Source organism: Macaca fascicularis, chromosome 2 (assembly GCF_037993035.2).
Source record: "Macaca fascicularis isolate 582-1 chromosome 2, T2T-MFA8v1.1".
Classification (NCBI taxonomy): Eukaryota; Metazoa; Chordata; class Mammalia; order Primates; family Cercopithecidae; genus Macaca; species Macaca fascicularis.
This window is the reverse complement of record NC_088376.1, coordinates 54,682,296-54,708,781: the sequence shown is the minus strand read 5'-3', so window position 1 is coordinate 54,708,781 and position 26,486 is coordinate 54,682,296. Positions and strand designations below refer to the sequence as shown.

The 26,486-nt window shown below is 36.9% G+C and overlaps 1 pseudogene; it reads right to left on the bottom strand.

Annotated features, from left to right (window-relative positions):
* Positions 1-1,384: 1,384 nt before the first annotated feature.
* LOC102122970 (arylacetamide deacetylase-like) lies at positions 1,385-24,848 on the bottom strand (annotated as a pseudogene).
* Positions 24,849-26,486: the final 1,638 nt, after the last annotated feature.

Here is a 26,486-nt window from a genome sequence, read left to right as displayed (position 1 = left end):
GAATAGGGCATAGAGATCCAAATAAAAAAAAACAGACAAATGCCTTCTTCAACTAATTGAGTACACAAATATTACAGTGATGCTCCACTGGGAGTTGTAAGTGTAATTCATTTATACATCCATCCTATGCATTATATGACCCCAAATATTTCTATATATTATTCACACTTAATTTTAATCACTTACCCTAAAGAATTTGTGGCCTACTTCTTATTGCCTATCTACTGCTCACGTGATTTTACTGAATATTAGTTTTATTCAGAATGATGTGCTCAGATTAAAAAAATATGACTCCTCAGGCAACCTTAACAGCTAAGGCTGATCACGTGAGATATAATTCTGTAAAATGACATATAAAAATGTATATGTATGTGTATATGTATATAGAGAAAGTGGGGCTTCCAGGAATGCTATTGTTTTTTCTGATATAACAAACAAAAATGGAAGTGTGTGATTTCCCCCACTGTCCCCACCAGTGCTTCCTGCCTGTCAACAGCTGAGCAAGAAAATAAAGCAAGCTTGGTTTCCAGTTGCTATGAAGAAACTGTGCTGGTCCTCTGCTGCCTTCCTCAGTACACCTCCAAAACGATCAAACTTTACATACCATATGATCACTAAGGCTTATTCTTTGTGGTCTTTCCCCCATATGGTGCCTATATGGACACAAGAACTTTCAGAGATTTAAGTTTTTTAATTTGGTTGTATCATTTCTTCCTTGTCCTAAGCTTCGCTCGCCACCATAAGCCACTGCCACATGTGGAGCTACTGCCTTATGCTAGCTCTGTGCCTACCTCAATCTCCCTAATGTCTCACAAAATTAGAGCTGCCTTTCCCTAAAATAACTAAAAGATCATTTGCATTAATGTTGGTATCCTAGTACAGGAAGAGGTCTGTATTAAGAGATAAATTTTACAGTGATAGGCAAACACCATTATATTGAGGCAAATGCTTTTTAAAAGAGATGGCACATATTTCATATCGGTTCTCACAGGGAAATATTTCAAGTTTCTAAATTCATGCTGACTGAAACTCTGGCATTTTACAAACCAGATGTGTTTGTTTAAAACTTTCTTCTCATCTGTAATACTATTAGGCAATCAAAAAACTATAGCTGTAAACTAGAGATTTAACAAATGAGTAGCAGAAGAAAATATGAAAGGATCTTCACAGAAGTGAGTAAATAACATAATAATAAATAAAATGGAGAAGAATTTGCTAGCAGTCAAAAAATAAAAACAAAACCAAAACCCACTATGATGATGAGGAACTTAGAAAGGTCACAGATGATAAAGATCAATTCAAACATCAACCCTTTGATTTTCACTAATTTGTTTCCTGTTCTGAGCCTCATACATTTTAAATAAACCATTGCTTACATTTTTTACTATAGATTTTTACTTAGCCAACTCATATACTGATCTTCATTCTATACCCAATTGTAAGCCCATTATAGGAAAGAGCTCCATGGAATCCATCCTCACTGTGGTTATAGGTCACTTTAACTCCAGCATTCCACAGTCGGGTGACGTACATGAGTCCATCATCTCTTAAGATGTCATACTGACAGGTGATGACATAGGTCAGGTGATGATATAGGCCACGCAACTTGTCATCAGCCAAAAAAGGGGCTGCCCTCATATCTAGGAACCCTGGATATTTTTTAGCCAGCTCAGAACTACTTATGAGTTGGAATATAACAAAAGTGGCCTTTCTTAAACTTCTCAGTGAGCAAGGAAATCCAATTAACAAATTTGAACAGATGGTTTGATTCCATCGGTACATGTTGATTAAAGAACATGATTTTTCAAGTGATCTGTCTGTGGTAAAGTATTCACTCCAGAACCTGACCATGAATGGTTTGGACAGAACTAGAGAGTCTAGGTTTCCCCGATGTGATAGTAAATCCATGTCAAGAGTCTGAAGGGCAAGATATGTTCAAGACTGAAGCTTGAGTTTGATCTTGACATCTGGATCTTCTATGAGCTGAAAAACAATTAAAAATAAGTTTCTTGAATCAATAATTTTCATTTGAAAACATTTTTATTTAAAAACAATATATTGATGTGAGATTAATTAAGATTCTCAACAAGATAATCAGAAACAACAAAAATATATCTCAGGAACTTTCCCAATTTCAATATTATAGGAATCTATAATATAATACTATTAACGTAAGCAAAATGATTTGTGCTATTTTTTTCGTTGGTGGGTAAAGAGACCATCTAATCTGTGATTAAAAAGCAAAATCTCAGGCCAGACACAGTGGCTTATGCACTTTGGGAGGTCAAGGTGGTGGATCACCTGAGGTCAGGAGTTCGATACCAGCCTTGGCCAACATGGTGAAACCCAATCTCTACTAAAAATAGAAAAATTAGTCAGGCATGGTGACGCACATCTGTAATCCCAGCTACTGGGGAGGCTGAGGCAGGAGAATCGCTTGAACCCAGGAGGCAGAGGTTGCAGTGAGCCAAGATCATGCCACTGCACTCCAGCCTGGGTGACAGAGCAAGACTCCGTCTCAAAAAGAAAAAAAAAAAAGATCAAATAACTAAGAATTCTAATTGGCTGTAACACTGAACAAATTAGTTCTGAGTAAGTCCTATAGTCCCTCTGTGAAACATGTGGATCAGATTGATTTGTTTTTTAAATGGGAGTATTTCAAGTGTGTTCTTTCTCTTCCTGCTGCAATCATCTGTATAATTATCTTTTTACATTTCTATATGGCAGTGGTATCCTAATTAGAATATAACTCTCTCAGTGTTATGTGGGAGATTGGGAGCCATAAATACAAAAATATTTATTAAAGTTAAGCAAGAACATATTAGGATTCTCATTCCTGCTGTAAACATCTAATTCATTTTAATTTTCGTGTTTTAAATATTCAAATTATAGTAGTGTTAAGACAAATATTATCTATAAATCAACATGCATATTTTCAGGGTGTGCGAAAAGTTTCCTGTTAATGGGGTACTAAATTAGGGAAGTAGACACCAGCAATTTGAGTTTTAAGAACGACTTCAGGTGATTCTGATGCAAGCTAAAATTTGGGAGCCACTGGTATAGGTCGTAAATAGTCATTATGCATTCTGGTGCTTCTCAGATCAAAGGTTAATGGGTAAACTGGAAGCCTATTTCTGAAAACTCACAACAGCATTTTCTGTATAGCGCTGAAGAAAGCACAGCATGCTGACATTCTTCCGGGAATATAAATATAACTTTCCAAAAATAAAAAATAAAATATGCACATACCACAGCAAAACCAAATAGCAGCAAATTTTATTTTATTACATTTAAAACAAAGTTAATAATAAGAACCACTTAGTAAAATAAAATATTTATAAGTCCATTAGAATATTTTTATATAAAAATAATTTCTGAATTTAAATAATCAGTTTAGTGTTATAGCTCAAGTAAGATTGCCACACACATTCCATTTAGCTCAATATCTAGTATGAAAGATGCTGTTTACATTAATAGAGGTGTGGTAAATAATTAAGTAGGTAGCTAATAGGTGGTTGATTTTAGATAAGAAAAAAACAAAATATTTTATATTTTACCAATAAATCAACTTTACAGGTAACTAAATCTTTGAACGTGCAGCTGTTTTATTAAGCTGTCTTTTATTATTAAATAAAATAAGCATAGAAAATCAAGCACATTGGCTGGGCACGGTGGCTCACGCCTGTAATCCCAGAACTTTGGGAGGCCAAGGCAGGCGGATCAGGAGGTCAAGAGCTGGAGACCATCCTGGCCAACAGGGTGAAACCCCGTTTCTACTAAAAATACAAAAATTAGCTGGGCATGGTGGCACGCGCCTGTGATATATGCATATATGCGTGTGTATATATATGAGTATATACATATATATATATATATATTTTTTTTTTTTTTTTCAGATGGAGTTTTGCTCTTGTCACCCAGGTTGGAGTGCAGTGGCGCGATCTGGCTCACTGTAACCTCTGCCTCCCGAGTTTAAGAGATTCTTCTGCCTCAGTCTCCTGAGTAGCTGAGATTACAGGCGCCCACCACCATGCCCGGCTATTTTTTTTTTAATTTATTTTTGGTAGAGACACGGTTTCACCATGTTGGTCAGGCTGGTCTTGAACTCCTGAGCTCAGGTGATCCACCCGGCTTGGCGTCCCAAAGTGCTGTGATTACAAGCGTGAGCCACCGCAGCAAGCCTACTGTTATATTTCTAAGTATCTTTTTCTCCCATTCTCTTACCTCTCTTTTTGGTATAACATTTTTTTTTATTTTTTTGAGACGGAACCTCGCTCTGTCGCCCAGGCTGGAGTGCAGTGGCCGGATCTCAGCTCACTGCAAGCTCCGCCTCCCGAGTTTACGCCATTCTCCTGCCTCAGCCTCCCGAGTAGCTGGGACTACAGGCGCCCGCCACCTCGCCCGGCTAGATTTTTGCGGTTTTTTTTAGTAGAGATGGGGTTTCACCGTGTTAGCCAGTATGGTCTCGATCTTCTGACCTCATGATCTGCCCGTCTCGGCCTCCCAACGTGCTGGGATTACAGGCTTGAGCCACCATGCCCGGCCTTGGTATAACATTTAAAGCACTATTGGATTTTCAGACTGTATCTACTATATCTTTAATCTTCTTTTTTGTTATTTACCTTTTTGGCTCCTCAAGTTTCATTTTGCATGGTTACATGAGTTGATATGACTCACCTTTCCCATCTATCTATTTACAAATGATCTCTTCAGCTGTGTAAAATTACTTATGCCATTTTTAAGGTTTTAATTTTTATAAGTTTATTTTTTTTGTTTCAGAATTTGTTTTTTTTAACAAACCTCGAATTTTCTGCTGAAGTTTGTAACCCTCATTTTCACTGAAGAAAGTAGAACAATTGTTTCACGTTCTGTGGCTGATAGCTCTAAGATCTAAATTTTGTAGAGTATTTCTATTGTCTGCTGATTCAACTTGCTTTCCTTCATGGTTTCTTGCTTACTTGTTTGCCCAAGTATATTTTACAGTGTTTTGGGCATTCAATTTCACAAGGTATTTGCAATAATAATTTAAAGACTATGATGGTATCGTATTTCTCCAGCAATGTCTTTTATGTATTTCAGTCCATCGCACAGTAGTAATTACCACTCACACTACCTTAATTTAATTTAAATTCAAAGCTTGAGGTTCCTCCAGCCATCTGGATGATGTGCAGCAAGGCTTTAAATGGAAGTGAGTTTTGTTTTACATCAGGTTCACTTTGACTCTGAGAGTATATTTCTACAGGGCGTCCCTTAAAGAGAGGAGTGATTTATGAGTGTACTCATATCTGCAAGGATTTGAATGTATAACCCTGAGAAGCTTCCAAAGCTCATCTTGGTTTAATTGTTTCCTTTTGACTACCATATGTCTTTAGGGCAGAGAGGATGTTGAGTGCTACAATTATTTTTTGTGAAGTTTTCTCTTTTTAGTCTTTTAAAATTTTTGGCCTAGAAGTTTTCTATATCTTTTTAGCCCTTTACAAGATACTTTAGCTAGATTTTTAATAAGTATGGGTCAGAATTAACTGGTTCATCATTTTAGAAGTCTAAACTCCATAAGAGGAAAGGCTTATTATGTAATATAATAAAAATAAATTGATGCTTGAAGAGATTAGTTGGCTTGTCTAAGGTCATAACTGGACATTGCTTCAGCTCCAATAATCTGTGCCTCCTCATGGGTTAATTGTACTGCACTAGGAGGCCTCTCAGAGCAACAATGTGTAGGCAATATATAATTCAATTTTGGGGAAGTTGCATGTATCTGTTCTGTAGTATATTAGAATGAATCACAAAATTTGTATTTTTCCTTTGGCTAGAAATCAGAAAAAGGTTATCTTGAACGTACCAATAACCAAAATTTACACATTTCCAAAGTATATAAAATAAATAATAAAATCAGCGAAAACAATATTTTTTGCACAGTAAATTGAGATGTGATATTTACTATCAAAGTCAGTAGTTCAATTGCAGAATCAGTTATTAAACTACAGACATTCATTTGCAAAGTTTATGTAATTATTTTTCCCTGTAGAAACATTGCTTCTAAGATATCACTGCCTGGTTTATTACGTCAAAGAAAAAGTACCTAAAAGAATTTTATCCATAATATGGTAGGCTAGTTATAATTATGGAATACTTTAAATTGACAACTCATAGGTGTATAATTTTAGCTAAATGTCATATAAACGGTGTGAATAATATATGAAAAGTATAATTTCTTCTGCAAGTATATAATATCTATGAATCTGCTAACTTTTTTTTCTAAAAATTTTATCTGAAGTAAATATGTTTAAGCATAGGATATTTAAGAACTAAAGCAAATCTGAGCATCATATCTGTTGGGTCACCACTGCAGCTGGACTTCCACCAGCAGTGCCTCCAGAAATGCCGATTCTTTTAGGGTCTATACCATATTTTTCAAGAATATCTTGGCATAACAACCATCTTAGTGCATTATATACATCTTCAAATTGATTTGGAAAGTGATATTTAGGTGCTATCTATAGCTGTGGGCAGAATAATAATTTTTAAATCAACCATTTTTAATTAAAAGGTATGTGATTTTCTGCTCACTGTAACCCTAAAATCAAAGGTAAACTTTTTCTTTAGCAAACCTGATACTTTGGGTCATCTCAAATCCAAAAACAGATTTCATCCTTATGATGATGCTCTATATGAAAACTTTTACAACGGTCATTTACACAAGTAAACTCTTTAATACAAAGCTTGGATTAAGCTTAAGGAAAAAACAAACACACAAGCAGGTGTTACATTTCCCTAGATAAATTTCTTCAGAATGTTTTTCTTCTGTGATCATTACACTTTGGTGGTAACCAATAAATGGTAAGCAAATCTTCAGAGCTGTTAGAATTCTACCTTAATCTAATGGTCAGTTGGCATATGGTCACTACTGTGTTTTTTCAAATGGTTCTTCGTTTTTCTACCCATTTTTATTGGGTCCATTTTCCAGGAATTATTGATCTAGAATGCTTTTTGAGAATAGATTTTGCTTATGTTCCCACGTGCAATTTGGTGGCTAATTGCTTCTAGTAAAGGATTTTACTCTGACAAACCTTATAGTACCTTTGCTTTATCATCTAATCCTCAAAACAACCCTATTATGTAGAAAATATTATACGATTCCCAGTTTAAAGATGAGGAAACTAAGCTAAAGAGATCACATGCAACTTGTACGAAGTTGCAGAATTAATTTTAGAACCCAAATTTGAACCTGATTGTCTGATTTCCAGGCCCTCATTCTTATTCACTCTCCTAGTGAAAACTAGGCTGGAAATCCAGCAGAGGTAATTTGTCCATAAGATCCAATAGTTTAATTGTATTCTAACTATTTCTAAGCTTCCTGTTTCTGATTCCTGTTTGATCTGATTTATTATTTCCCGTGTCTGTTCCTATAATGCTCAAGCTCACTTTCTCTATGCTCATTATCTCAATTTCTTGGCATAACCAAAGAAATACCAAAAAACTGAGAGCATTTTCCAATATAAAAGCATCTGGCCAAAACCCAAACAAACCAAGGGTGTTCTTACTTGGTTGATACAACAACAGCATCAAGTCTATCGGTTCTTCGTCTTGACAGAAGGTCATAATTAAACAAAGCTGAAATTTTTTTTAAAAAAAGAAGCAGCCAAATGAATTGATGAGTGTTTTTTTCAACAGAAAGCCTACTAGTACACCTTGATCCTCATTGATATACTCTAGAAAAAATATTTCTAATATTTTATTGTAATTATAGAACATTAATTCTTCCCAGTGTTCCTTTTACATGTGCATTGTCAGCTTTCTCATTCATTCCTACATTTTTACACTGGATTGTTTAAACCAGTTTTTTCTCCTCAAGATTAATCTCTGCCTCAGTCATTTAGCAGGTGTTAGGTGTTGAAAGTACAAACACATTTATATTAGCTCCAACTTTAAGGAAGTCACAGTCTACTGGAGACAGGGGTAGGGAGGGAAGGCATACAAACCAAAAGCAGTAATGCAAAATAATAGTTTCTTTAATAGAGTACAGAAAGTGCTCTTTGGAAATCAAATCAGAATTCACAAAAACTCCCAGAGAGAGATACAGAAGAGTAAATAGGAAATAGAGAGAGCTAAGACTTGAATTAGGTATTCATATTTTCTTGGCAGACAAGAAAGAATGTGTTTTGTTCTGTTGTTTTGTTTTGTTTTGGTATGTGTATGAATTGGGGATGGGTCACACTTGTTTGCTATGGGGCTTGGGCAAATGCAGATAAGAAAATTGTTGAAAGATAAATAGAATTTGGTAGTAACAAGTGTCAGGAGAAATCATACAGTGGTGAAGGAGAAGTAACAGGATATGAGGTTCTTACAAAACCCATCTCTTGGGGGCCATGGAAAGAGGAGTAGATATTATTATCTTGTAACGTTTCCAAAATCAGGTGCTGAGTAATCTTGACATGTCAAATACACACTAAGTCTTAAGTTTTTATTTGACCTTTACTATAAAAAGTCATGCTCATATTTTTTATTAGAATACATATTTTTATGTTTTCCTTTAACATTGAAATAGTATTAGGCAAATGTTATTTTTTTCTGAGTTTATTCTTATTTAGTTCCTTTACCTTAGTAAACGTATTTTCATTTTTCACAGATACTTTGATGTAAAAGTTTTCAAAGAAGGTCTTTGGGCAGAAGAGACTCGTGGAAACCGGGATGTCATACTCAGTTTTTGTGTTAGAAATATCACTGCATTGTTAAGTGATGACTTTACTATCTGAATTTAGAGAAAATGATAGAATCACCCCATTTACTTCTCCAATTTACATTCCCAATCTACATCAATACCCATCAACACCTACTTTCCTTCTGTCACAAATGAAGATATGTTCCTCCTCCTGTGTGTTGCCAATTCTTCCCATCCACATTGAATCCAATTTGCTTCCATATTCTCTAGGTCAGATAAACCCCCATCCCTTCCTCTAGCTAGCACTCCCCACATTTCTCCAATGTACCTCAATTTACCACCATCTTAACTTCAGCTTATAATCATGTTCCTAGACCTCCCATACATAATTATAAAATATATATAATAAAAACATATAATATAAAATATATTTGTATACAAATAAAATAATTTTAGATTCTATAGCAAATAAAATTATATATAAAATATATCATGTTTATATAAATACATAAATGCATTAAACAAAATATATATGATATAATATGAAATCAAAATAAAATACCCCTATTCAACTCTGTTTCTTTTTTTTTTTTTTTTTTTTTGAGACAGAGTCTCGCTCTGTTGCCCAGGCTGGAGTGCAGTGGCGTGATCTCAGCTCACTGCAAGCTCCGCCTCCTGGGTTCACCCCATTCTCCTGCCTCAGCCTCCCAAGTAGCTGGGACTACAGGCACCTGCCACCACGCCTGTCTAATTTTTTGTATTTTTTTAGTAGAGAGGGGATTTCACTGTGTTAGCCAGGATGGTCTGAATCTCCTGACCTGGTGATCTGCCTGCCTCGGCCTCCCAAAGTGCCAACTCTGTGTTTTTAATCTAACACCTTCTTTCTCATTTCCTTAATATTTAAGCTTACAAAAAGACTAGAGTTACCATTTCTATTTCTTCATATTTAATCCACTGTTCAACTCACTTTGTTGTTTTTTACTGCAACTTTCTATCAAATCTGCAATTAATAATAAATGTCTAAGTTCGTGAAACAAGTTCTCTTCTTATCTGAGATTTGCTACAGCTTTGGGTAGTTATTATGCCCTCTTTCAGAATGAGATTTAAAATAGTTCTTTTAAATCTACATAGCTCCAAAGAAATAAATTTTGGACAGCTGAAGTGTTTTGTTATCTGACACGTATGTCTTGATATGATGGAGTCAACATTTCAGTAAAATGTATGTTATATGATACACTAAAATTTTTAACATGGAGCACATACCAGCATCCCCCATACACCAACCACCACCATGAATATAAACTAAGCTCCTTCTTAGTATCTCTGACTTTAGTGTTGGCACATATACATGGACAGGAATATTATTGAAAGTTGTCTCCATCACAGTGACATTTTCTCCAGATGTAGGTGGGACTTCTTGAAAGCTCATAAAGAACATTGCAGTGTTCATGAAATGATTGATTTCCAAAGGGTTCGGCCGACAAAACCTAAAAGGAGACATAGGAAGAAAATACTAATTTACAAATATCAAATGCCAGCGTTGCTTATGAACACAGAACTATGCATAGGTATTCCCAATGGTCCTGTCTCATAGTCTCACAGGTGAATCTGAATGGCACAGTTGGAAATACCGGAGGTTTAGTGGTGTTGTCACACAGTTGCCTTAGGTTAAAAAAAGGTAAGGAATTACTGAGGAATTACAACTTGATAAATTCCATGCTAGACAGTTTGATTTACAAAGATAGATAAGACAACTTCTCTTTTCTAAAGAAGCTCAGATTCAAGAAGGAAAAATAGATGTGTTAGCAATTACAAAACAACATCACCGCATATCTCATAAATATGTACAAAGAACTTTGTCAGTGGTCAGTGGGTCAACTACCTGCCTGGATGAGAAGAGTTTTCAAATAGCGGGTGAGCCCTGATATGAGTACTGAAGGGAGAGCAGAGTTCGGCCAAAGGGGAAAATCTCATGCTAGGCCAAAGCAATCTCCACAAGGACACTTCTATTGTAATCAGAGAAATGCATGTAGTTTGGTAAAACAATAAAGATGTCTGTACAGGGATCCATAAAGAAGAAGGACCTCCAGAGGTGAATATGAGCCAAATCCTAACGGACCTCTAATGTTGGGATTCCAAGGATAAGGAAGACTTGCTTTCCTATCTTAAGTTGGAAACGTGGATTAAAGGGCTGGGTGATCAAACAGCTAGCTGAACCTCTTTCCTATTAATGAAAATTAAATAAGTACAAAAGAAATAACAACATTGTCTATTTTCAACACTAAATTGTCCCCACCCTATTCCGGAAGAGGAAGTCAGGAAATACAGTTCCTGGAACTCCTTGCCAGTGTAATTATAATTAAGTTATGCCACAGAGAGGCACTCTTATAAGACTTAGAGGACAGAAAAGAAGGAAAAGCCATTATTTTTTGATTTTGCAATACTGTGGGCATTCATACAGACATTGACAAATATGTGGCTTTTAATGCTTCTGATTGTCCTTCTGAGAACTGCCACTTCAGTAATGCGGGCAGCTGGAATTATTGATGACTGCTCCTCACTCCCCCATTCTAAAGATTGTGTATCTCAAATCTTCTATTCTGAATTGATTCCTATTGACCTCCTTATAGTGGTGTCTGTATTCTGAAAAAATCATGATTGATAAAGCATATGGTCTAAAAGGAGGTCTCAAAAAAGAACATTTAAGACATGTGTTAGAATTAGATATCTGATCTGGTTAGATGTAAAGACAGTAATAGCCTCATTGCCAATGTAAAAATGAAATTCTGTTAATGCATGAAATGCAGTAGCAACTGTTACTTAGTTCAACAACTGTTGTAGTTTCTATTAAGGGAGAGTTTTCAGACATTAAGTGACTTGCAAAAAAAAAAATATTATGTAAGTAATGATAAGTCAAGCAGCGACTGCATGTGAAATGTAACAGAAAGAAGCATTACATTCTCAGGATTTTAGTTTTCGTCTTAAATTACAGTCAGGAAAGCAAATACTACTATACCTTCCCGGAAAGAAATCTCTTATATCTTACATCTCTGTCTGAAAATAGAAACAAAGTATCGTGGAACTGCAATACCAACCGAATTCATGGTCCTCCTGGATGTCTTAGTCGAAAGTTGAAATTTGGTCTAACATTTATATCTAAATAACATTCTGAGTACTGGATTAGAACCATTTGTATGGGTTCTGATGAACCTAAACACTCTGAATTCCAAAGTCCCACCAAACCTCCCCTAGCAGAAACAGCAGGTAACAGTCTCATTTAAGAAAGATTAGATGCCAGAATTCTTCTGGAGGTTTTAAATGAACAGATACATTGACAATACTTTTTCCTGCGTGTTTATTGGTTTGTTCACTGATGAGAGTCCCTGGGAATGCTCAAGAGCACTGGGAACCCTAATCCCCTTGAGTTCCCTATGAGAACCCAGAGGAGTTGGTAGCATTGACATCTCTGCAAAGATTCCCTTTTGGTCATCCTCAGAGGAGTCCCTGAAGTGTAAGTTTCTTCTGGCAGAGAGTGGGTCTTCAATGCAGGTGAATATGTTATGACAATCAAATGTACTGAATGTCCACTCTGTGCAAAGCACAGTGCTAAAAAGTGCAATTGATTAAAGATGCCTGTTTTACAGAGTCCAGTCTTCATAGACTCTATGAATAAGCTCAACTGTACTCGTAAACAAGATTTAATACAAGGCAGAATGAGGAAAGACCTTGAATAGGGGGCTAAGGTAGGAAGAGAAGTGGGATCGATTCTAACTGACCATCATGGAGAAAGTTTCTCATGAATGCTCGATTTGATCTTAATCTGAAAAATGTATTTAAAATTTTTAGATTCAGTGAGAAAGGCCAGAGCAACTTGATCAAAATCCTGAATGAAGGACAATATTTCATGGGTGTTTACAAAAACCATTTTATTTGAGAGCTAACTTTCTTGGGCTATATGGTTGAAATTATCCTGGGAAGCTCTACTACGATGACATTGTGGGGTGCTGTATTCAGAACACAATTGTCCATTCTTTCTTTACAAGAGTATTAACAAGCAGCTTAATATGCCCTAATAAGCCAACAACAAAATAAATTTTTTATATATATATAATGTTAACATGTATGATTAAATATTATTAAATCGTGTAAACCACTGGTTTTTTGTTTGTTTTTATTTTTTTATTTTTTTATTTTTTTATTTTTTTATTGTTATACTATAAGTTCCGTGCAGGTTTGTTACATATGTATACTTGTGCCATGTTGGTGTGCTGCACCAATCAACTCATCAGCACCCATCAACTCATCATTTACATCAGGTATAACTCCCAATGATATCCCTCCATCCTCCCTGCTCCCCATAATAGGCCTGGGTGTGTGATGTTCCCCTTCCCGAGTCCAAGTGATCTCATTGTTCAATTCCCACCTATGAGTGAGAACATGCGGCGTTGGGTTTTCTGTTCCTGCGATAGTTTGCTGAGAATGATGGTTTCCAGCTGTATCCATGTCACTACAAAGGACACAAACTCATCCATTTTATGGCTGCATATATTCCAAGGTGTATATGTGCCACATTTTCCTAACCCAGTCTGTCACTGATGGACATTTGGGTTGATTCCAACTCTTTGCTATTGTGAATAGTGCCGCAATAAACATACGTGTGCATGTGTCGTAATAGCAGCATGATTTATAATCCTTTGGATATATACCCAGTAATGGGATGGCTGGGTCATATGGTATTTCTAGTTCTAGATCCTTGAGGAATCACCATACTGTGTTCCACAATGGTTGAACTAGTTTACAATCCCACCAACAGTGTAAAAGTGTTCCTATTTCTCCACATCCTCTCCAGCACCTGTTGTTTCCTGACTTTTTAATGATTGCCATTGTAACTGGTATGAGATGGTATCTCAATGTGGTTTTGATTGGCATTTCTCTGATGGTCAGTGATGATGAGCATTTTTTCATGTGTCTGTTGGCTGTATGCATGTCTTCTTTTGAGAAATGTCTGTTCATATCCTTTGCCCACTTTTTGATGGGGTTGTTTGTTTTTTTCTTGTAAATTTGTTTGACTTCTTTGTAGGTTCTGGATATTAGTCCTTTGTCAGATGAGCAGATTGCAAAAAATTTCTCCATTCTGTAGGTTGCCTGTTCACACTGATGGTAGTTTCTTTTGCTGTGCAGAAGCTCTTTAGTTTAATGAGATCCCATTTGTCAATTTTGGCTTTTGTTGCCATTGCTTTTGGTGTTTTAGACATGAAGTCCTTGCCCATGCCTATGACCTGAATGGTATTACCTAGGTTTTCTTCTAGGATTTTTATGGTATTAGGTCTAACATTTAAGTCTCTAATCCATCTTGAATTAATTTTTGTATAAGGAGTAAGGAAAGGATCCAGTTTCAGCTTTCTACTTATGGCTAGCCAATTTTCCCAGCACCATTTATTAAATAGGGAATCCTTTCCCCATTTCTTGTTTTTGTCAGGTTTGTCAAAGATCAGATGGCTGTAGGTGTGTGGTATTATTTCTGAGGACTCTGTTCTGTTCCATTGGTCTATATCTCTGTTTTGGTACCAGTACCATGCTGTTTTGGTGACTGTAGCCTTGTAGTATAGTTTGAAGTCAGGTAGCATGATGCCTTCAGCTTTATTCTTTTGACTTAGGATTGTCTTGGCAATGCGGGCTCTTTTTTGGTTCCATATGAACTTTATAGCAGATTTTTCCAATTCTGTGAAGAAAGTCATTGGTAGCTTGATGGGGATGGCATTGAATCTATAAATTACCTTGGGAAGTATGGCCATTTTCATGATATTGATTCTTCCTATCCATGAGCATGGTATGTTCTTCCATTTGTTTATGTCCTCTTTTGTTTCACTGAGCAGTGGTTTGTCGTTCTCCTTGAAGAGGTCCTTTACATCCCTTGTAAGGTGGATTCCTAGGTATTTTATTCTCTTTGAAGCAATTGTGAATGGGAGTTCATTCATGATTTGGCTCTCTGTCTGTTACTGGTATATAAGAATGCTTCTGATTTTTGCACATTGATTTTTTATCCTGAGACTTTGCTGAAGTTGCTTATCCGCTTAAGGAGATTTTGGGCTGAGACAATGGGGTTTTCTAAATATACAATCATGTCATCTGCAAACAGGGACAATCTGACTTCTTCTTTTCCTAACTGAATACCCTTGATTTCTTTCTCTTGCCTGATTGCCCTAGCCAGAACTTCCATCACTATGTTGAATAGGAGTGGTGAGAGAAGGCATCCCTGTGTTGTGCCAGATTTCAAAGGGAATGCTTCCAGTTTTTGCCCATTCAGTATGATATTGGCTGTGGGTTTGTCATAAATAGCTCTTATTATTTTGAGATACGTTCCATCAATGCTGGATTTATTGAGAGTTTTTAGCATGAAGGGCTATTGAATTTTGTCAAAGGCCTTTTCTGCATCTATTGAGATAATCATGTGTTTTTTGTCTTTGGTTCTGTTTATATGCTGGATTACGTTTATTGATTTGCGTATGTTGAACCAGCCTTGCATCCCAGGGATGAAGCCCACTTGATCATGGTGGATAAGCTGATGTTGGCCTCATAAAATGAGTTAGGGAGGATTCCCTCTTTTTCTATTGATTGGAATAGTTTCAGAAGGAATGGTACCAGCCCTCTTTGTACCTCTGGTAGAATTCGGCTGTGAATCTGTCTGGTCCTGGACTGTTTTTGGTTGGTAGGCTATTAATTATTGCCTCAATTTCAGAGCCTGCTATTGGTCTATTCAGGGATTCAACTTCTTCCTGGTTTAGTCTTGAGAGAGTGTAAGTGTCCAGGAAATTATCCATTTCTTCTAGATTTTCTAGTTTATTCACGCAGAGGTGTTTATAGTATTCTCTGATGGTAGTTTGTATTTCTGTGGGGTTGGTGGTGATATCCCCTTTATCACTTTTTATTGCGTCTATTTGATTCTTCTCTCTTTTCTTCTTTATTAGTCTTGCTAGCGGTCTATCAATTTTGTTGATCTTTTCAAAAAACCAGCTCCTGGATTCATTGATTTTTTTGGGGGGGTTTTTTGTGTCTCTGTCTCCTTCAGTTCTGTTCTGATCTTAGTTATTTCTTGCCTTCTGCTAGCTTTTGAATGTGTTTGCTCTTGGTTCTCTAATTCTTTTAATTGTGATGTTAGAGTGTCAATTTTTGATCTTTCCAGCTTTCTCTTGTGGGCATTTAGTGCTATAAATTTCCCTCTACACACTGCTTTAAATGTGTCCCAGAGATTCTGGTATGTTGTATCTTTGTTCTCATTGATTTCAAAGAACATCTTTATTTCTGCCTTCATTTCGTTATGTACCCAGTAGGCATTCATGAGCAGGTTGTTCAGTTTCCATATAGTTGAGTGGTTTTGATTGAGTTTCTCAGTCCGGAGTTCTAGTTTGATTGCACTGTGGTCTGAGAGACAGTTCGTTATAATTTCTGTTCTTGTACATTTGCTGAGGAGTGCTTTACTTCCAATTATGTGGTCAATTTTCGAATAAGTGCAATATGATGCTGAGAAGAATGTATATTCTGTTGATTTGGGGTGGAGAGTTCTGTGGATGTCTATTAGGTCTGCTTGGTGCAGAATTGAGTTCAATTCCTGAATATCCTTGTTAACTTTCTGTCTCATTGATCTGTCTAATGTTGACAGTGGGGTGTTGAAGTCTCCCATTATTATTGTATGCGAGTCTATATCTCTTTGTAAGTCTCTAAGGACTTGCTTTATAACTGTGGGTGCTCCTGTATTGGGTGCATATATATTTAGGATAGTTAGCTCTTCCTGTTGAATTGATCCCTTTACCATTATGTAATGGCCTTCTTTGTCTCTTTTGATCTTTGATGGTTAAAGTCTGTTTTATCAGAGACTAGGAACACAACCCCTGCTTTCTTTTGTTCTCCATTTGCTTGGTAGATCTTCCTCCATCCCTTTATTTTGAGCCTATGTGTGTCTCTGCATGTGAGATGGGTCTCCTGAATACAGCAAACTGATGGGTCTTGACTCTTTATCCAATTTGCCAGTCTGTGTCTTTTAAATGGACCATTTAGTCCATTTACATTTAAGGTTAATGTTGTTATGTGTGAACTTGATCTTGTCATTGTGATATTAGCGGGTTATTTTGCTCATTAGTTGATGCATTTTCTTCCTAGCTTTGATGGTCTTTACATTTTGGCATGTTTTTGCAATGGCTGATACCAGTTGTTCCTTTCCACGTTTAGTGCTTCCTTCAGGATATCTTGTAGGGCAGGCCTGGTGGTGACAAAATCTCTAAGCATTTGCTTGTCTGTAAAGATTTTTATTTCTCCTTCACTGATGAAACTTAGTTTGGCTGGATATGAAATTCTGTGTTGAAAAGTCTTTTCTTTGAGAATGTTAAATATTGGCCCCCACTCTCTTCTGGCTTGGAGAGTTTCTGCTGAGAGATCTGCTGTTAGTCTGATGGGCTTCCCTTTGTGGGTAACCCGACCTTTTTCTCTGGCTGCCCTTAACATTTTTCCCTTCATTTCCACTTTGGTGAATCTGGCAATTATGTGTCTTGGAGTTGCTCTTCTCGAGGAGTATCTTTGTGGCGTTCTCTGTATTTCCTGGATTTGAATGTTGGCCTGCCTTACTAGGTTGGGGAAGTTCTCCTGGATGATACCCTGTAGAGTGTTTTCCAACTTGATTCCATTTTCCCCCTCACTTTCAGGCATCCCAATCAGACACAGATTTGGTCTTTTCACATAATCCCATACTTCTTGAAGGCTTTGTTCATTTCTTTTTCCTCTTTTTTCTTTAGACTTCTCCTCTCACTTCATTTCATTCATTTGATCCTCAATCGCTGATACTCTTTCTTCCAGTTGATTGAGTCGGTTACTGAAGCTAGTGCATTTGTCAGGTATTTCTTGTGTCATGGTTTTTATCTCTGTTCAGTTCGTTTATGGCCTTCTCTGCATTGATTATTCTAGTTATCCATTCTTCCATTCTTTTTTTAAGATTTTTAGTTTCTTTGCACTGGGTACATAATTCCTCCTTTAGCTCTGAGAAGTTTGATGGACTGAAGCCTTCTTCTCTCAACTCGTCAAAGTCATTCTCCATCCAACTTTGATCCATTGCTGACAATGAGCTGTGTTCCTTTGGAGGGGGAGATGCACTCTTATTTTTTGAATTTCCAGCTTTTCTGCCCTGCTTTTTCCCCATCTTTGTGGTTTTATCTGCCTTTGGTCTTTGATGATGGTGATGTACTGATGGGGTTTTGGTGTGGGTGTCCTTTCTGTTTGTTAGTTTTCCTTCTAAGAGTCAGGATCCTCAGCTGTAGGTCTGTTGGAGATTGCTTGAGGTCCACTCCAGACCCTGTTTGCCTGGGTATCAGCAGCGGAGGCTGCAGAAGATAGAATATTGCTGAACAGCGAGTGTTCCTGTCTGATTCTTGCTGTGGAAGCTTCGTCTCAGAGGTGTACCCCGCCGTGTGAGGTGTGGGATGTCAGTCTGCACCTAGTAGGGGATGTCTTCCAGGTAGGTTTCTCAGGGGTCAGGGACCCACTTGAGCAGGCAGTCTGTCTGTTCTCAGATCTCAACCTCCGTGTTGGGAGATACACTGCTCTCTTCAAAGCTGTCAGACAGGGTCATTTGCATCTAAAGAGGTTTCTGCTGCTTTTTGTTTAGCAATGCTCTGTACCCAGAGGTGGAGTCTACAGAGACAGGCAGGACTCCTTGAGCTGCTGTGGGCTCCACCCAGTTCGAGCTTCCCAGCAGCTTTGTTTAGCTACTTAAGCCTCAGCAATGGCGGGTGCCCCTCCCCAGCCTTGCTGCTGCCTTGCAGTTAGATCGCAGACTGCTGTGCTAGCAATGAGGGAGGCTCCGTGGACGTGGGACCCTCCCGGCCAGGTGTGGAATATAATGTCTTAGTGTGCCGTTTGCTAAGACCCTTGGTAAAGCACAGTATTCAGGTGGGAGTTACCCGATTTTCCAGGTGTTGTGTGACTCAGTTCCCCTGGCTAGGAAAAGGGATTCCCTTCCTCCTTGTGCTTCCCAGATGAGGCGATGCCTGGCCCTGCTTCACCTCTTGCTGGTCGAGCTGTACAGCTGACCAGCACCGATTGTCTGGCACTCCTCAGTGAGATGAACCTGGTACCTCAGTTGAAAATGCAGAAATCACCCATCTTCTGTGTCGCTCGCACTGGGAGCTGGAGGCTGGAGCTGTTCCTGTTTGGCCATTTTGCTCCCAAGCCTACCACTGTTTTTAAAAGTAGTGATTTTGCAACAGTCGTTGAGTTAAACTATACAATAGTCTAATTTCCTAATTCATTTATTGAAAAGTCTTTTATAATTATTATTCTGTTATTTAATGCTGTCTCAGATTAATGTTATCCAAAATCATATATTCAGTTGTTACTAGGTTTTTCCTGAAGTTAAGAAGTTAGTTATAATCAAAACAAAAGGCAACAATTAACCAACTAACAGCTATTATAAATAGATATAGATAATAATGACTTCATAATGTATACATTCACCTATATAATGTACTGTATGTATATTTACATTGAGTTATATGTCTTATTTAAATCTATACCTAATCCATACAGAAATCTGTGTTCATATGTATATCTATATTGAAATTCATATATTTATCTATATAAAACTGTCAGTTATTTTTCCACAAATGTCACTTGGGCATGATTTGCTATGTTTTTTTAATCTTTTTGGCACATGTTAGCTGGGAAAACTTTTTATATGATTACATCAGGAACTAAAATCACAAATATCCACTGATAATACTAGCAATTTTATGCAGAAAGATACAGATAACTACTCTATTTATTGAGTTTTTAATCCTTGCCAGATACTTGCTTTCCATCCATGCACCCATTTGGCTCTCACTAAAATCTGGTAAGCAGTAATATCTTTCTAGTTTTTAGATGAGTCTACTGAGGTAAAAGTGATTAAGACACTGTTCATGTAGGTCCCCAGAGGCAGTAAGTGCTGGCATGTAGACTAGTGGTCACTCCTGAGCAGCCAATATGCTGCTCCTTAGTGACCAACATTATGAAAGGCCCAAAGAAGAGAGAAGATGACCAGAAACACAGTGGTCACCAATCCCTCAGTATTTGTTGAACTTTCATGGATGTGAGGGTCTATGCAGAAACCTAAAATCGAGGTCACCCTGGGCCCAGCCCAGAATCTAGCAGGATTGCTGTTTCCTGTGGCTAACCCCATTTCCCTGCCCAATCATGCTACATCTGTGTCATTAATGCTGGAGTAATCAGCCTCCAAAGCCTGTCAGACACTGACTAAGCATTTGTGTTTCACCCTCACCTGCATGAAGTTCTATTCTTCTGGCTTCAATTGTGACATCACAGCAGTCCTTTCTCGAAACTGTGTGCTTTTTGTGGGTCTAACTCCTAACGTCCCTTTGGGACAGCTGCTGGGCACCAGTAAGCAGGGAGGGCATTGTTTGCCACTTTTTCCCACAAAAGTAATTTATGCTGGCTTAGTTGGTCCTCCCTGGATTTAAATCAGTTAAGTACAGAAATACAAGCCTGTTTTTCAAAACATAAATCACTGGCCTCAGCTATTTCATCTGTAAAGAAAGTTTGTTATGTTTCAACTAAATATTTTATTAAAATAATACAGAAAGGTATATGCAATACAAACTAAAAATAGGAATTTAGCTGTGAAAGTACTAATTGTAACATATGGGAGAAATTACTAAGCATAATATTTTGCAAGGGCATTCTATAATCTCACAAGTTTTTAGATTATATTAGTAAGTGTAGTAAATATATAACAAAAGACTGAGGATTCATCAGCATTCAAAACATATTGCCTGGTGTCTGAAATCTGAATTGAATGACAGGAGTTTTATACTTTATTCAGCTGTCTTCTCTTTAGTGGAATATGATGAATTGGAGCAGTGGCTTAATGGACATATCTTTATACTGATCATCTTGCTCTCTTTATACTGACACTATAACCTAAAAGCAATTTTTGATATAAATTTGAAACATTAAATGGTATAGAATAAAATTCTGACTAACTCTGAAATTTATATCCCTCAGTGTACATACAAAATTGTTTATTGGTGAATCTTAATCCATCGTAGAAAGGTCTATTACCCAAGAAAAAATAATAAAATTGAATTTCTAATGATTCAAAGTTAAACAGTGTCCAGGCCTCTGGCTACACCAAGTTAGAGCTTTGTTTACCCAGTGTGGTTATTCAACAATTTGGAAACTCAAATTATCACTGGGCTTTGAAGTTCATGCTTTGGAGGCCAGCCAGTGTATCTTTGGGTAGGCCATACCAGGAAAAAGAAGTAAGCAGGGCTGTGAGAATCAATGGCAAATAGAATGAAAACAGAAGATAAAACTATTTTTTTTTTTTTTGAAAATGACCTCAAACCTAAAAGCTTAAAACCCTTACAATCTGGTGTAATGATAGAAAACTCTTTTCACAAATGCTAATAATCCCTACTCTGGGATAGGTCTGACAGTGTTACTTGATTGCAGTATTATTTCTTACTAAGCCTAAATTGCAACTTCAGAGTCCTTTCAAGGTCATGCTGAGCAATCTATCAGAATTGGCACTGTGGCTAAATATAATTGATATTGCTACTCTAGAAGATAATGCTGCATCACAGACTAGTTGAGACTTGATTCAACTCAGTCACTTCCATTTATCTTCATCACTGAATTATTAAAAGTTTGAATTACCATTTTAATATATTATGCTCAAATTGATTGGTAACCACAAGGTAGGACCAGATGGCAATAAATTCAAGCAAGTTGTTGGATTTTTTTTTTTCTTTTTGGAAGGGTTGGAGGAAAAGGGTAAAAAATAAGGTACTTCATGAAAAGGTGATGATTTTATAGAGGTTTTGAAAACATGCCAGATTCTGTGGTAATCTGATGTACTTTGGCAAATACGTGTTTTTCTTTTCTTTTCTTTTCTTTTTTTAAAGGAGTCAGGGCTTTAAGTTCCTTCAAATCTATGCTTTTCTTCTGCAGGAAACCATACAGAACATGAAAGTAAACAAATAATCAATAATCATGGTGATAAACTCTATTTCTTCAAAGAAACGAAGAATTAAAGAAAACCCATGAACTATAAATTATTTGCAGTGTTGAACCAAAGCAACTGAACTGCACAGCAAACAACTGTGATAGAGCAGAATGAAAGACAAAAAGGGAGAGTGGAGGGCTCTGAAGGTGGCAGATCTTCGAAAAAGATGTCAAGTATTGGCACCAAAGATGAAAGCACCTTGCCAAGTTTAAAGACTCTTGCTAGCAGGACTGAAACATAACAAGGCTTGATTACTAAGATAAGCGGCAAAAACAAAACAAAAACAAAACCTCTAGGGTCCAGAGGTAACTGATCTCAAGACAAACCAAGTCTATAGTGGAAGATAACTTCGGGAAGGAGTGGCTACATACTTTGCTAACAATTGCCAGTAATAGACTGGGGGATTCAGGAGGACCAGAGAGAAAAACAGATGAAAATATGAAAGAGGGTTTTATAGCTATATCAATATTTATCAATCTAATTGACAGATATGTTAGTCATATATATAAGTATAGCAATATATAGGTGTAATTTGATATATAAAAATTGTGTATACATTTTTTAATATTTATAAATTTATATATAAATATATGTATAAATATATATAGAGAGAGAGAAAGAGAGAGTAGCAATAGGAGCCCTTTAGGCACAAAAAGTAAAGGAAAAAAATCTTGACTACCTCTATGTCCCAGGAAATTTTTGTAATAGTTCGCCCAAGAAAACTCATCTTATTAAAGTATGAATAATACAAAAGTTGTATACATAACATTCATGCAAGTTACTATGTATTATATGAAAAGTAATAACAGGTTCTGACACATGAAGAAAACAAACTAGAAAAAAGTTACTACAAAGATAAAATACATAACACGTTATTTCACAGTTATTTTTAAAAATAACATAGAAGAAATATTAAAAAGCAAAAACACATATTCAAATAATAGGCAGATATTGGCAAATGATTGCTAGTCAAAAGGAAGGAAGGAGTGACTAAAAATTAGTACTAGTACTAGTACTGGTAGAACTCAGAAAAGCAATAAGGCAAAAAAGACACATAACTTCAGAAATAAAACCGAGGTAAAGAAACTCAAGGTAATATATATGATAGATACAAAAAAACAAACACAAGGAAGTGAAATGTAAAAAGGGACTAGGAACTTTCAAAGAGAAATGACATATTTTAGTATACAAATATATATATATACACACACAAAATAAATACAAATAATAAAATAGAGCAAAACAGTGACCCAAAATAAATATTTTTATAAATAACTCCAGAATAACTTTTTAAAAATAAGGCTTAAAGCTATATTCCAGTGAAACTGACCCAAGTCCAGTAACAACATACACTGGACCGTTTAACAAGTTTGAACTGAGTGAGTCTACTTACACACAGATTTTAAAAAATTAAACTTGAGGATGAAAAATATAATATATGTGGTATGCAAAACCCATATATACAGAGGACCAACTCTATATGCTAATAAAATGACTAGAAAATGAAGTAACTAATAGAAAATGAAAATGTGAGGCTGAATGTAGTGGCTGATGCCTGTAGTAGCAGGGCATTGGAGGCAAAGGTTTGGGGATTACTTGAGGCCAGGAGTTTAAAACCAGCCTGGGCAACAAAAGAAGACCCCATCTCCACAAAAAATGTTAAAAAAAAAAAAAAAAGCTAAGCATGGTAGTGTGTGCCTGTTGCCCTAACTGCTCGGGAGGCCAAGTTGTGGGAGGATCACTTGAGCCCAAGAGTTCCAGGCTGCGGTAAGCTATGATCTCCACTGCACTCCATTCTGGGCAACAGAGAGATCAAGAACTTGTCTTTAAAACAAACAAACAAAAACCACAAGGAGGGCCAGGCACTGTGGCTCACACCTGTAATGCCAGCAATTTAGGAGGTCGAGGTTGGCGGATCACCTGAGGTCAGGGGTTCAAAACAGCATGGCCAACATGGCAAAACCCCGTCTCTACCAAAAATACAAAAATGCGCCAGGTATGGTGGCGCAAGCCTGTAATTCCAGCTACTTGGGAGGCTGAGGCAGGAGAATCACTTGAACCCAGGAGACAGAGGTTGCAATGAGCTGAGATTGGAACACTGCACTCCAGGCTGGGCGATAGAGCAAGACTCTATCTCTAAAAAAAAAATAAAATAGAAAATAGAAAAAACGAAGGAAAACAAAAACCCTGAGAATAAGGCATGTATCACACTTATTCAGGGCTGCAATAAATGCCAGTAGAGAATGTTGAAACACCTAAAAAATATATGCAAGGAAACAGAGTGTGAGCCAGGTGTAAATATCCAGGCTAAGTGTCCTTTAATTATTTTTTTCTTTTGCTACAAGAAGGCAGTTTGCTACAGAGAAGTTTCAAGGAAATCATGAACGGCTTCATATCCAAGTAGTTAGCCTCACTAGAAAAGAACCACAGGTTTCCGAGGGCCAGTGTGGACACTGAGGGCAGCCAGCCAGGGAACTGCCCTGTCACCTCAGTGGCTCACTCTCCTTCAACTGAGAATCATGCTGTGTGTTCCATTTCCCTTGGCCTTTTACCAGTTGACCTTTCGACAGAATATTTCAGTAAGAACACATTTTCATGTCCAAATCCAAGATTGTTGTGTAGAATTTTCTATAACTAATCACAGTGCCTCTCAATTCTACCTTTTCTGAAGTTTATACTTCATAAATACTTCATTCTGTCAGTATTCATGCCATGAAAATCACAGTAAGATTAATTGTTTTTCTCAGCCAGCATATTTTGTTTTCTAATATTTAAAATTAAAATTACTTGAATACTTCCTTCATACTTATTCTGTTAGGGATCTGTGTTAAAGAATAAAGTTTTTTTTTTTTTTTTTTTTTTAAGGTTTGAAAATCGTCAAGCAAACTTTAAGAGCAAAATTTCCAAGACAGCAGAAAGTTTTAAAAATAATATAGCTGGTAATTATTTTCTCCTGATTAAACTTAAATATTCACAGAGACAGTGAAATTCTGAATTTACCAAATTTGTTACCGTTTTCACATGTGCAGCTATCCACACCAGCCAACAGGGTTCCTCAATATTATCTGGGAGAGGAGTATAAACATAATACGCCCCAAGGACCCTTGCAATCAGAAACAAAATAGTCTTTCTTCCCATGATGTTTCCCTTCTGCTTTTTCTACTTTGGCAACACAGCAAATACATGTTTGAAACATTCAGTGGCTGAATTTTCATTGTTTTAAGTCCTGCCATAAAGTGTTACATAACTTCCTGAGTACAAATTCCACTGTTGAGTTTTTTATTTCATGGGCCTAAATAAATATACTTAGCAGAACAACAAAAGAGAGCTCTGAGAAACAATCAGCACTTATTTTCTGCAAGTTCTGTCCAATCCAACAGCCTTATTATGTTGCTAGGCAGTTAGTAAACATTTAATGCACAGTTACTAAGAGTTGAATACTGTGTTTTTAAAAAGGCCATGTGACAGTGCAGGAAACCCAGTGTATGTCTCAAATAACAAACCTTAGAGTAAGGAAGAACAAACATAATTTTTTTGTTGTTATTATGTTTTGTTTTGTGTTTTTGAGATGGGAGTCTGACTGTCACCCAGGCTGGAGTACAATGGCACGATCTCTGCTCACTGCAACCCCCGCCTCAAGGGTTCAAGCAACTCTCCTGCCTTAGCCTTTCAAGTAGCTGAGATTACAGGTGCACACCACCACGCCTGGCTAATTTTTGTACTTTTAATAGAGATGGGGTTTCACCATGTTGGTCAGGCTGGTCTCGAACTCCTGACCTCAGGTGATAAACCCGCCCAGGCCTCTAAAAGTCCTGGGATTACAGTCGTGAGTCACCGCGCCTGGCCCAAACAGAATATTTTAAAACTTGCAATCATGGTGGAAGGGGAAGCCGGCACATCTTCACATGGTGGAGCAGGAGAGAGAGCAAGTGAAGGGAAGGTGCTACACACTTTCAAACAACCAGATCTCATGGGAACTCTATCACAAGAACAGCATGGGGGAAGTCTGCTCCCATGATACAATCACTTCCCTCCAGGACCCTCCTTTAATATGAGATTTCGTTGGGGACACAGAGCCGAACTACATCAATATCTTAACCTAGAAACTGTACAATAAAAATACAATATTACAATCCTTTGGCACCACCATCAATATGTGCAGTCTTTCATTGACCAAAACGTTGCTATGGGTGCATGACTGAATGTAGAAGCAGATATATGTATGTATAAAACAAGAAACATATTGTAGAAATTGGCGCATGTGATTGGAGAGGTGTAGTAGTTCCACTATTGTCATCTTCAAGCTGGAGAACCAGGAAAGCCGATAGTGTAATTCAGCCTAAGTGTGACGGCCTGAGAACCAATGCTGTAACTCCCAACCTAAGTCTGAAGTTGTTATTAACCTCTGTATTTCTATCTTTTTAAATTTGAAGATAATTGCTTTGTGGCCAAGAACTTAAAAAAAATGTTTCATATGTACTTTAAAAGAATGTGTATTATGACATTATTTGGTATGAGTTCAATTTGTGTAAATTAAGTCAATTTTATTGTGTTATTGAAACTTTTTTTTTACTTAATTTTTGTGTTTTTCTATCAGTTACTGAAAAAAAAAGAGTTAAAATCTTCTACTACAGGTTCTCAACTTTTGAAAATCCCCAAATCTCCTCACAAGAACTCACAAAGAAACGAATATAACAAAACCAAAAACCTATGGACAACATAATAAGAAGAAAAATGTGAGGCAAAAATATAACAACAAACCAGCTTCCAAGTATC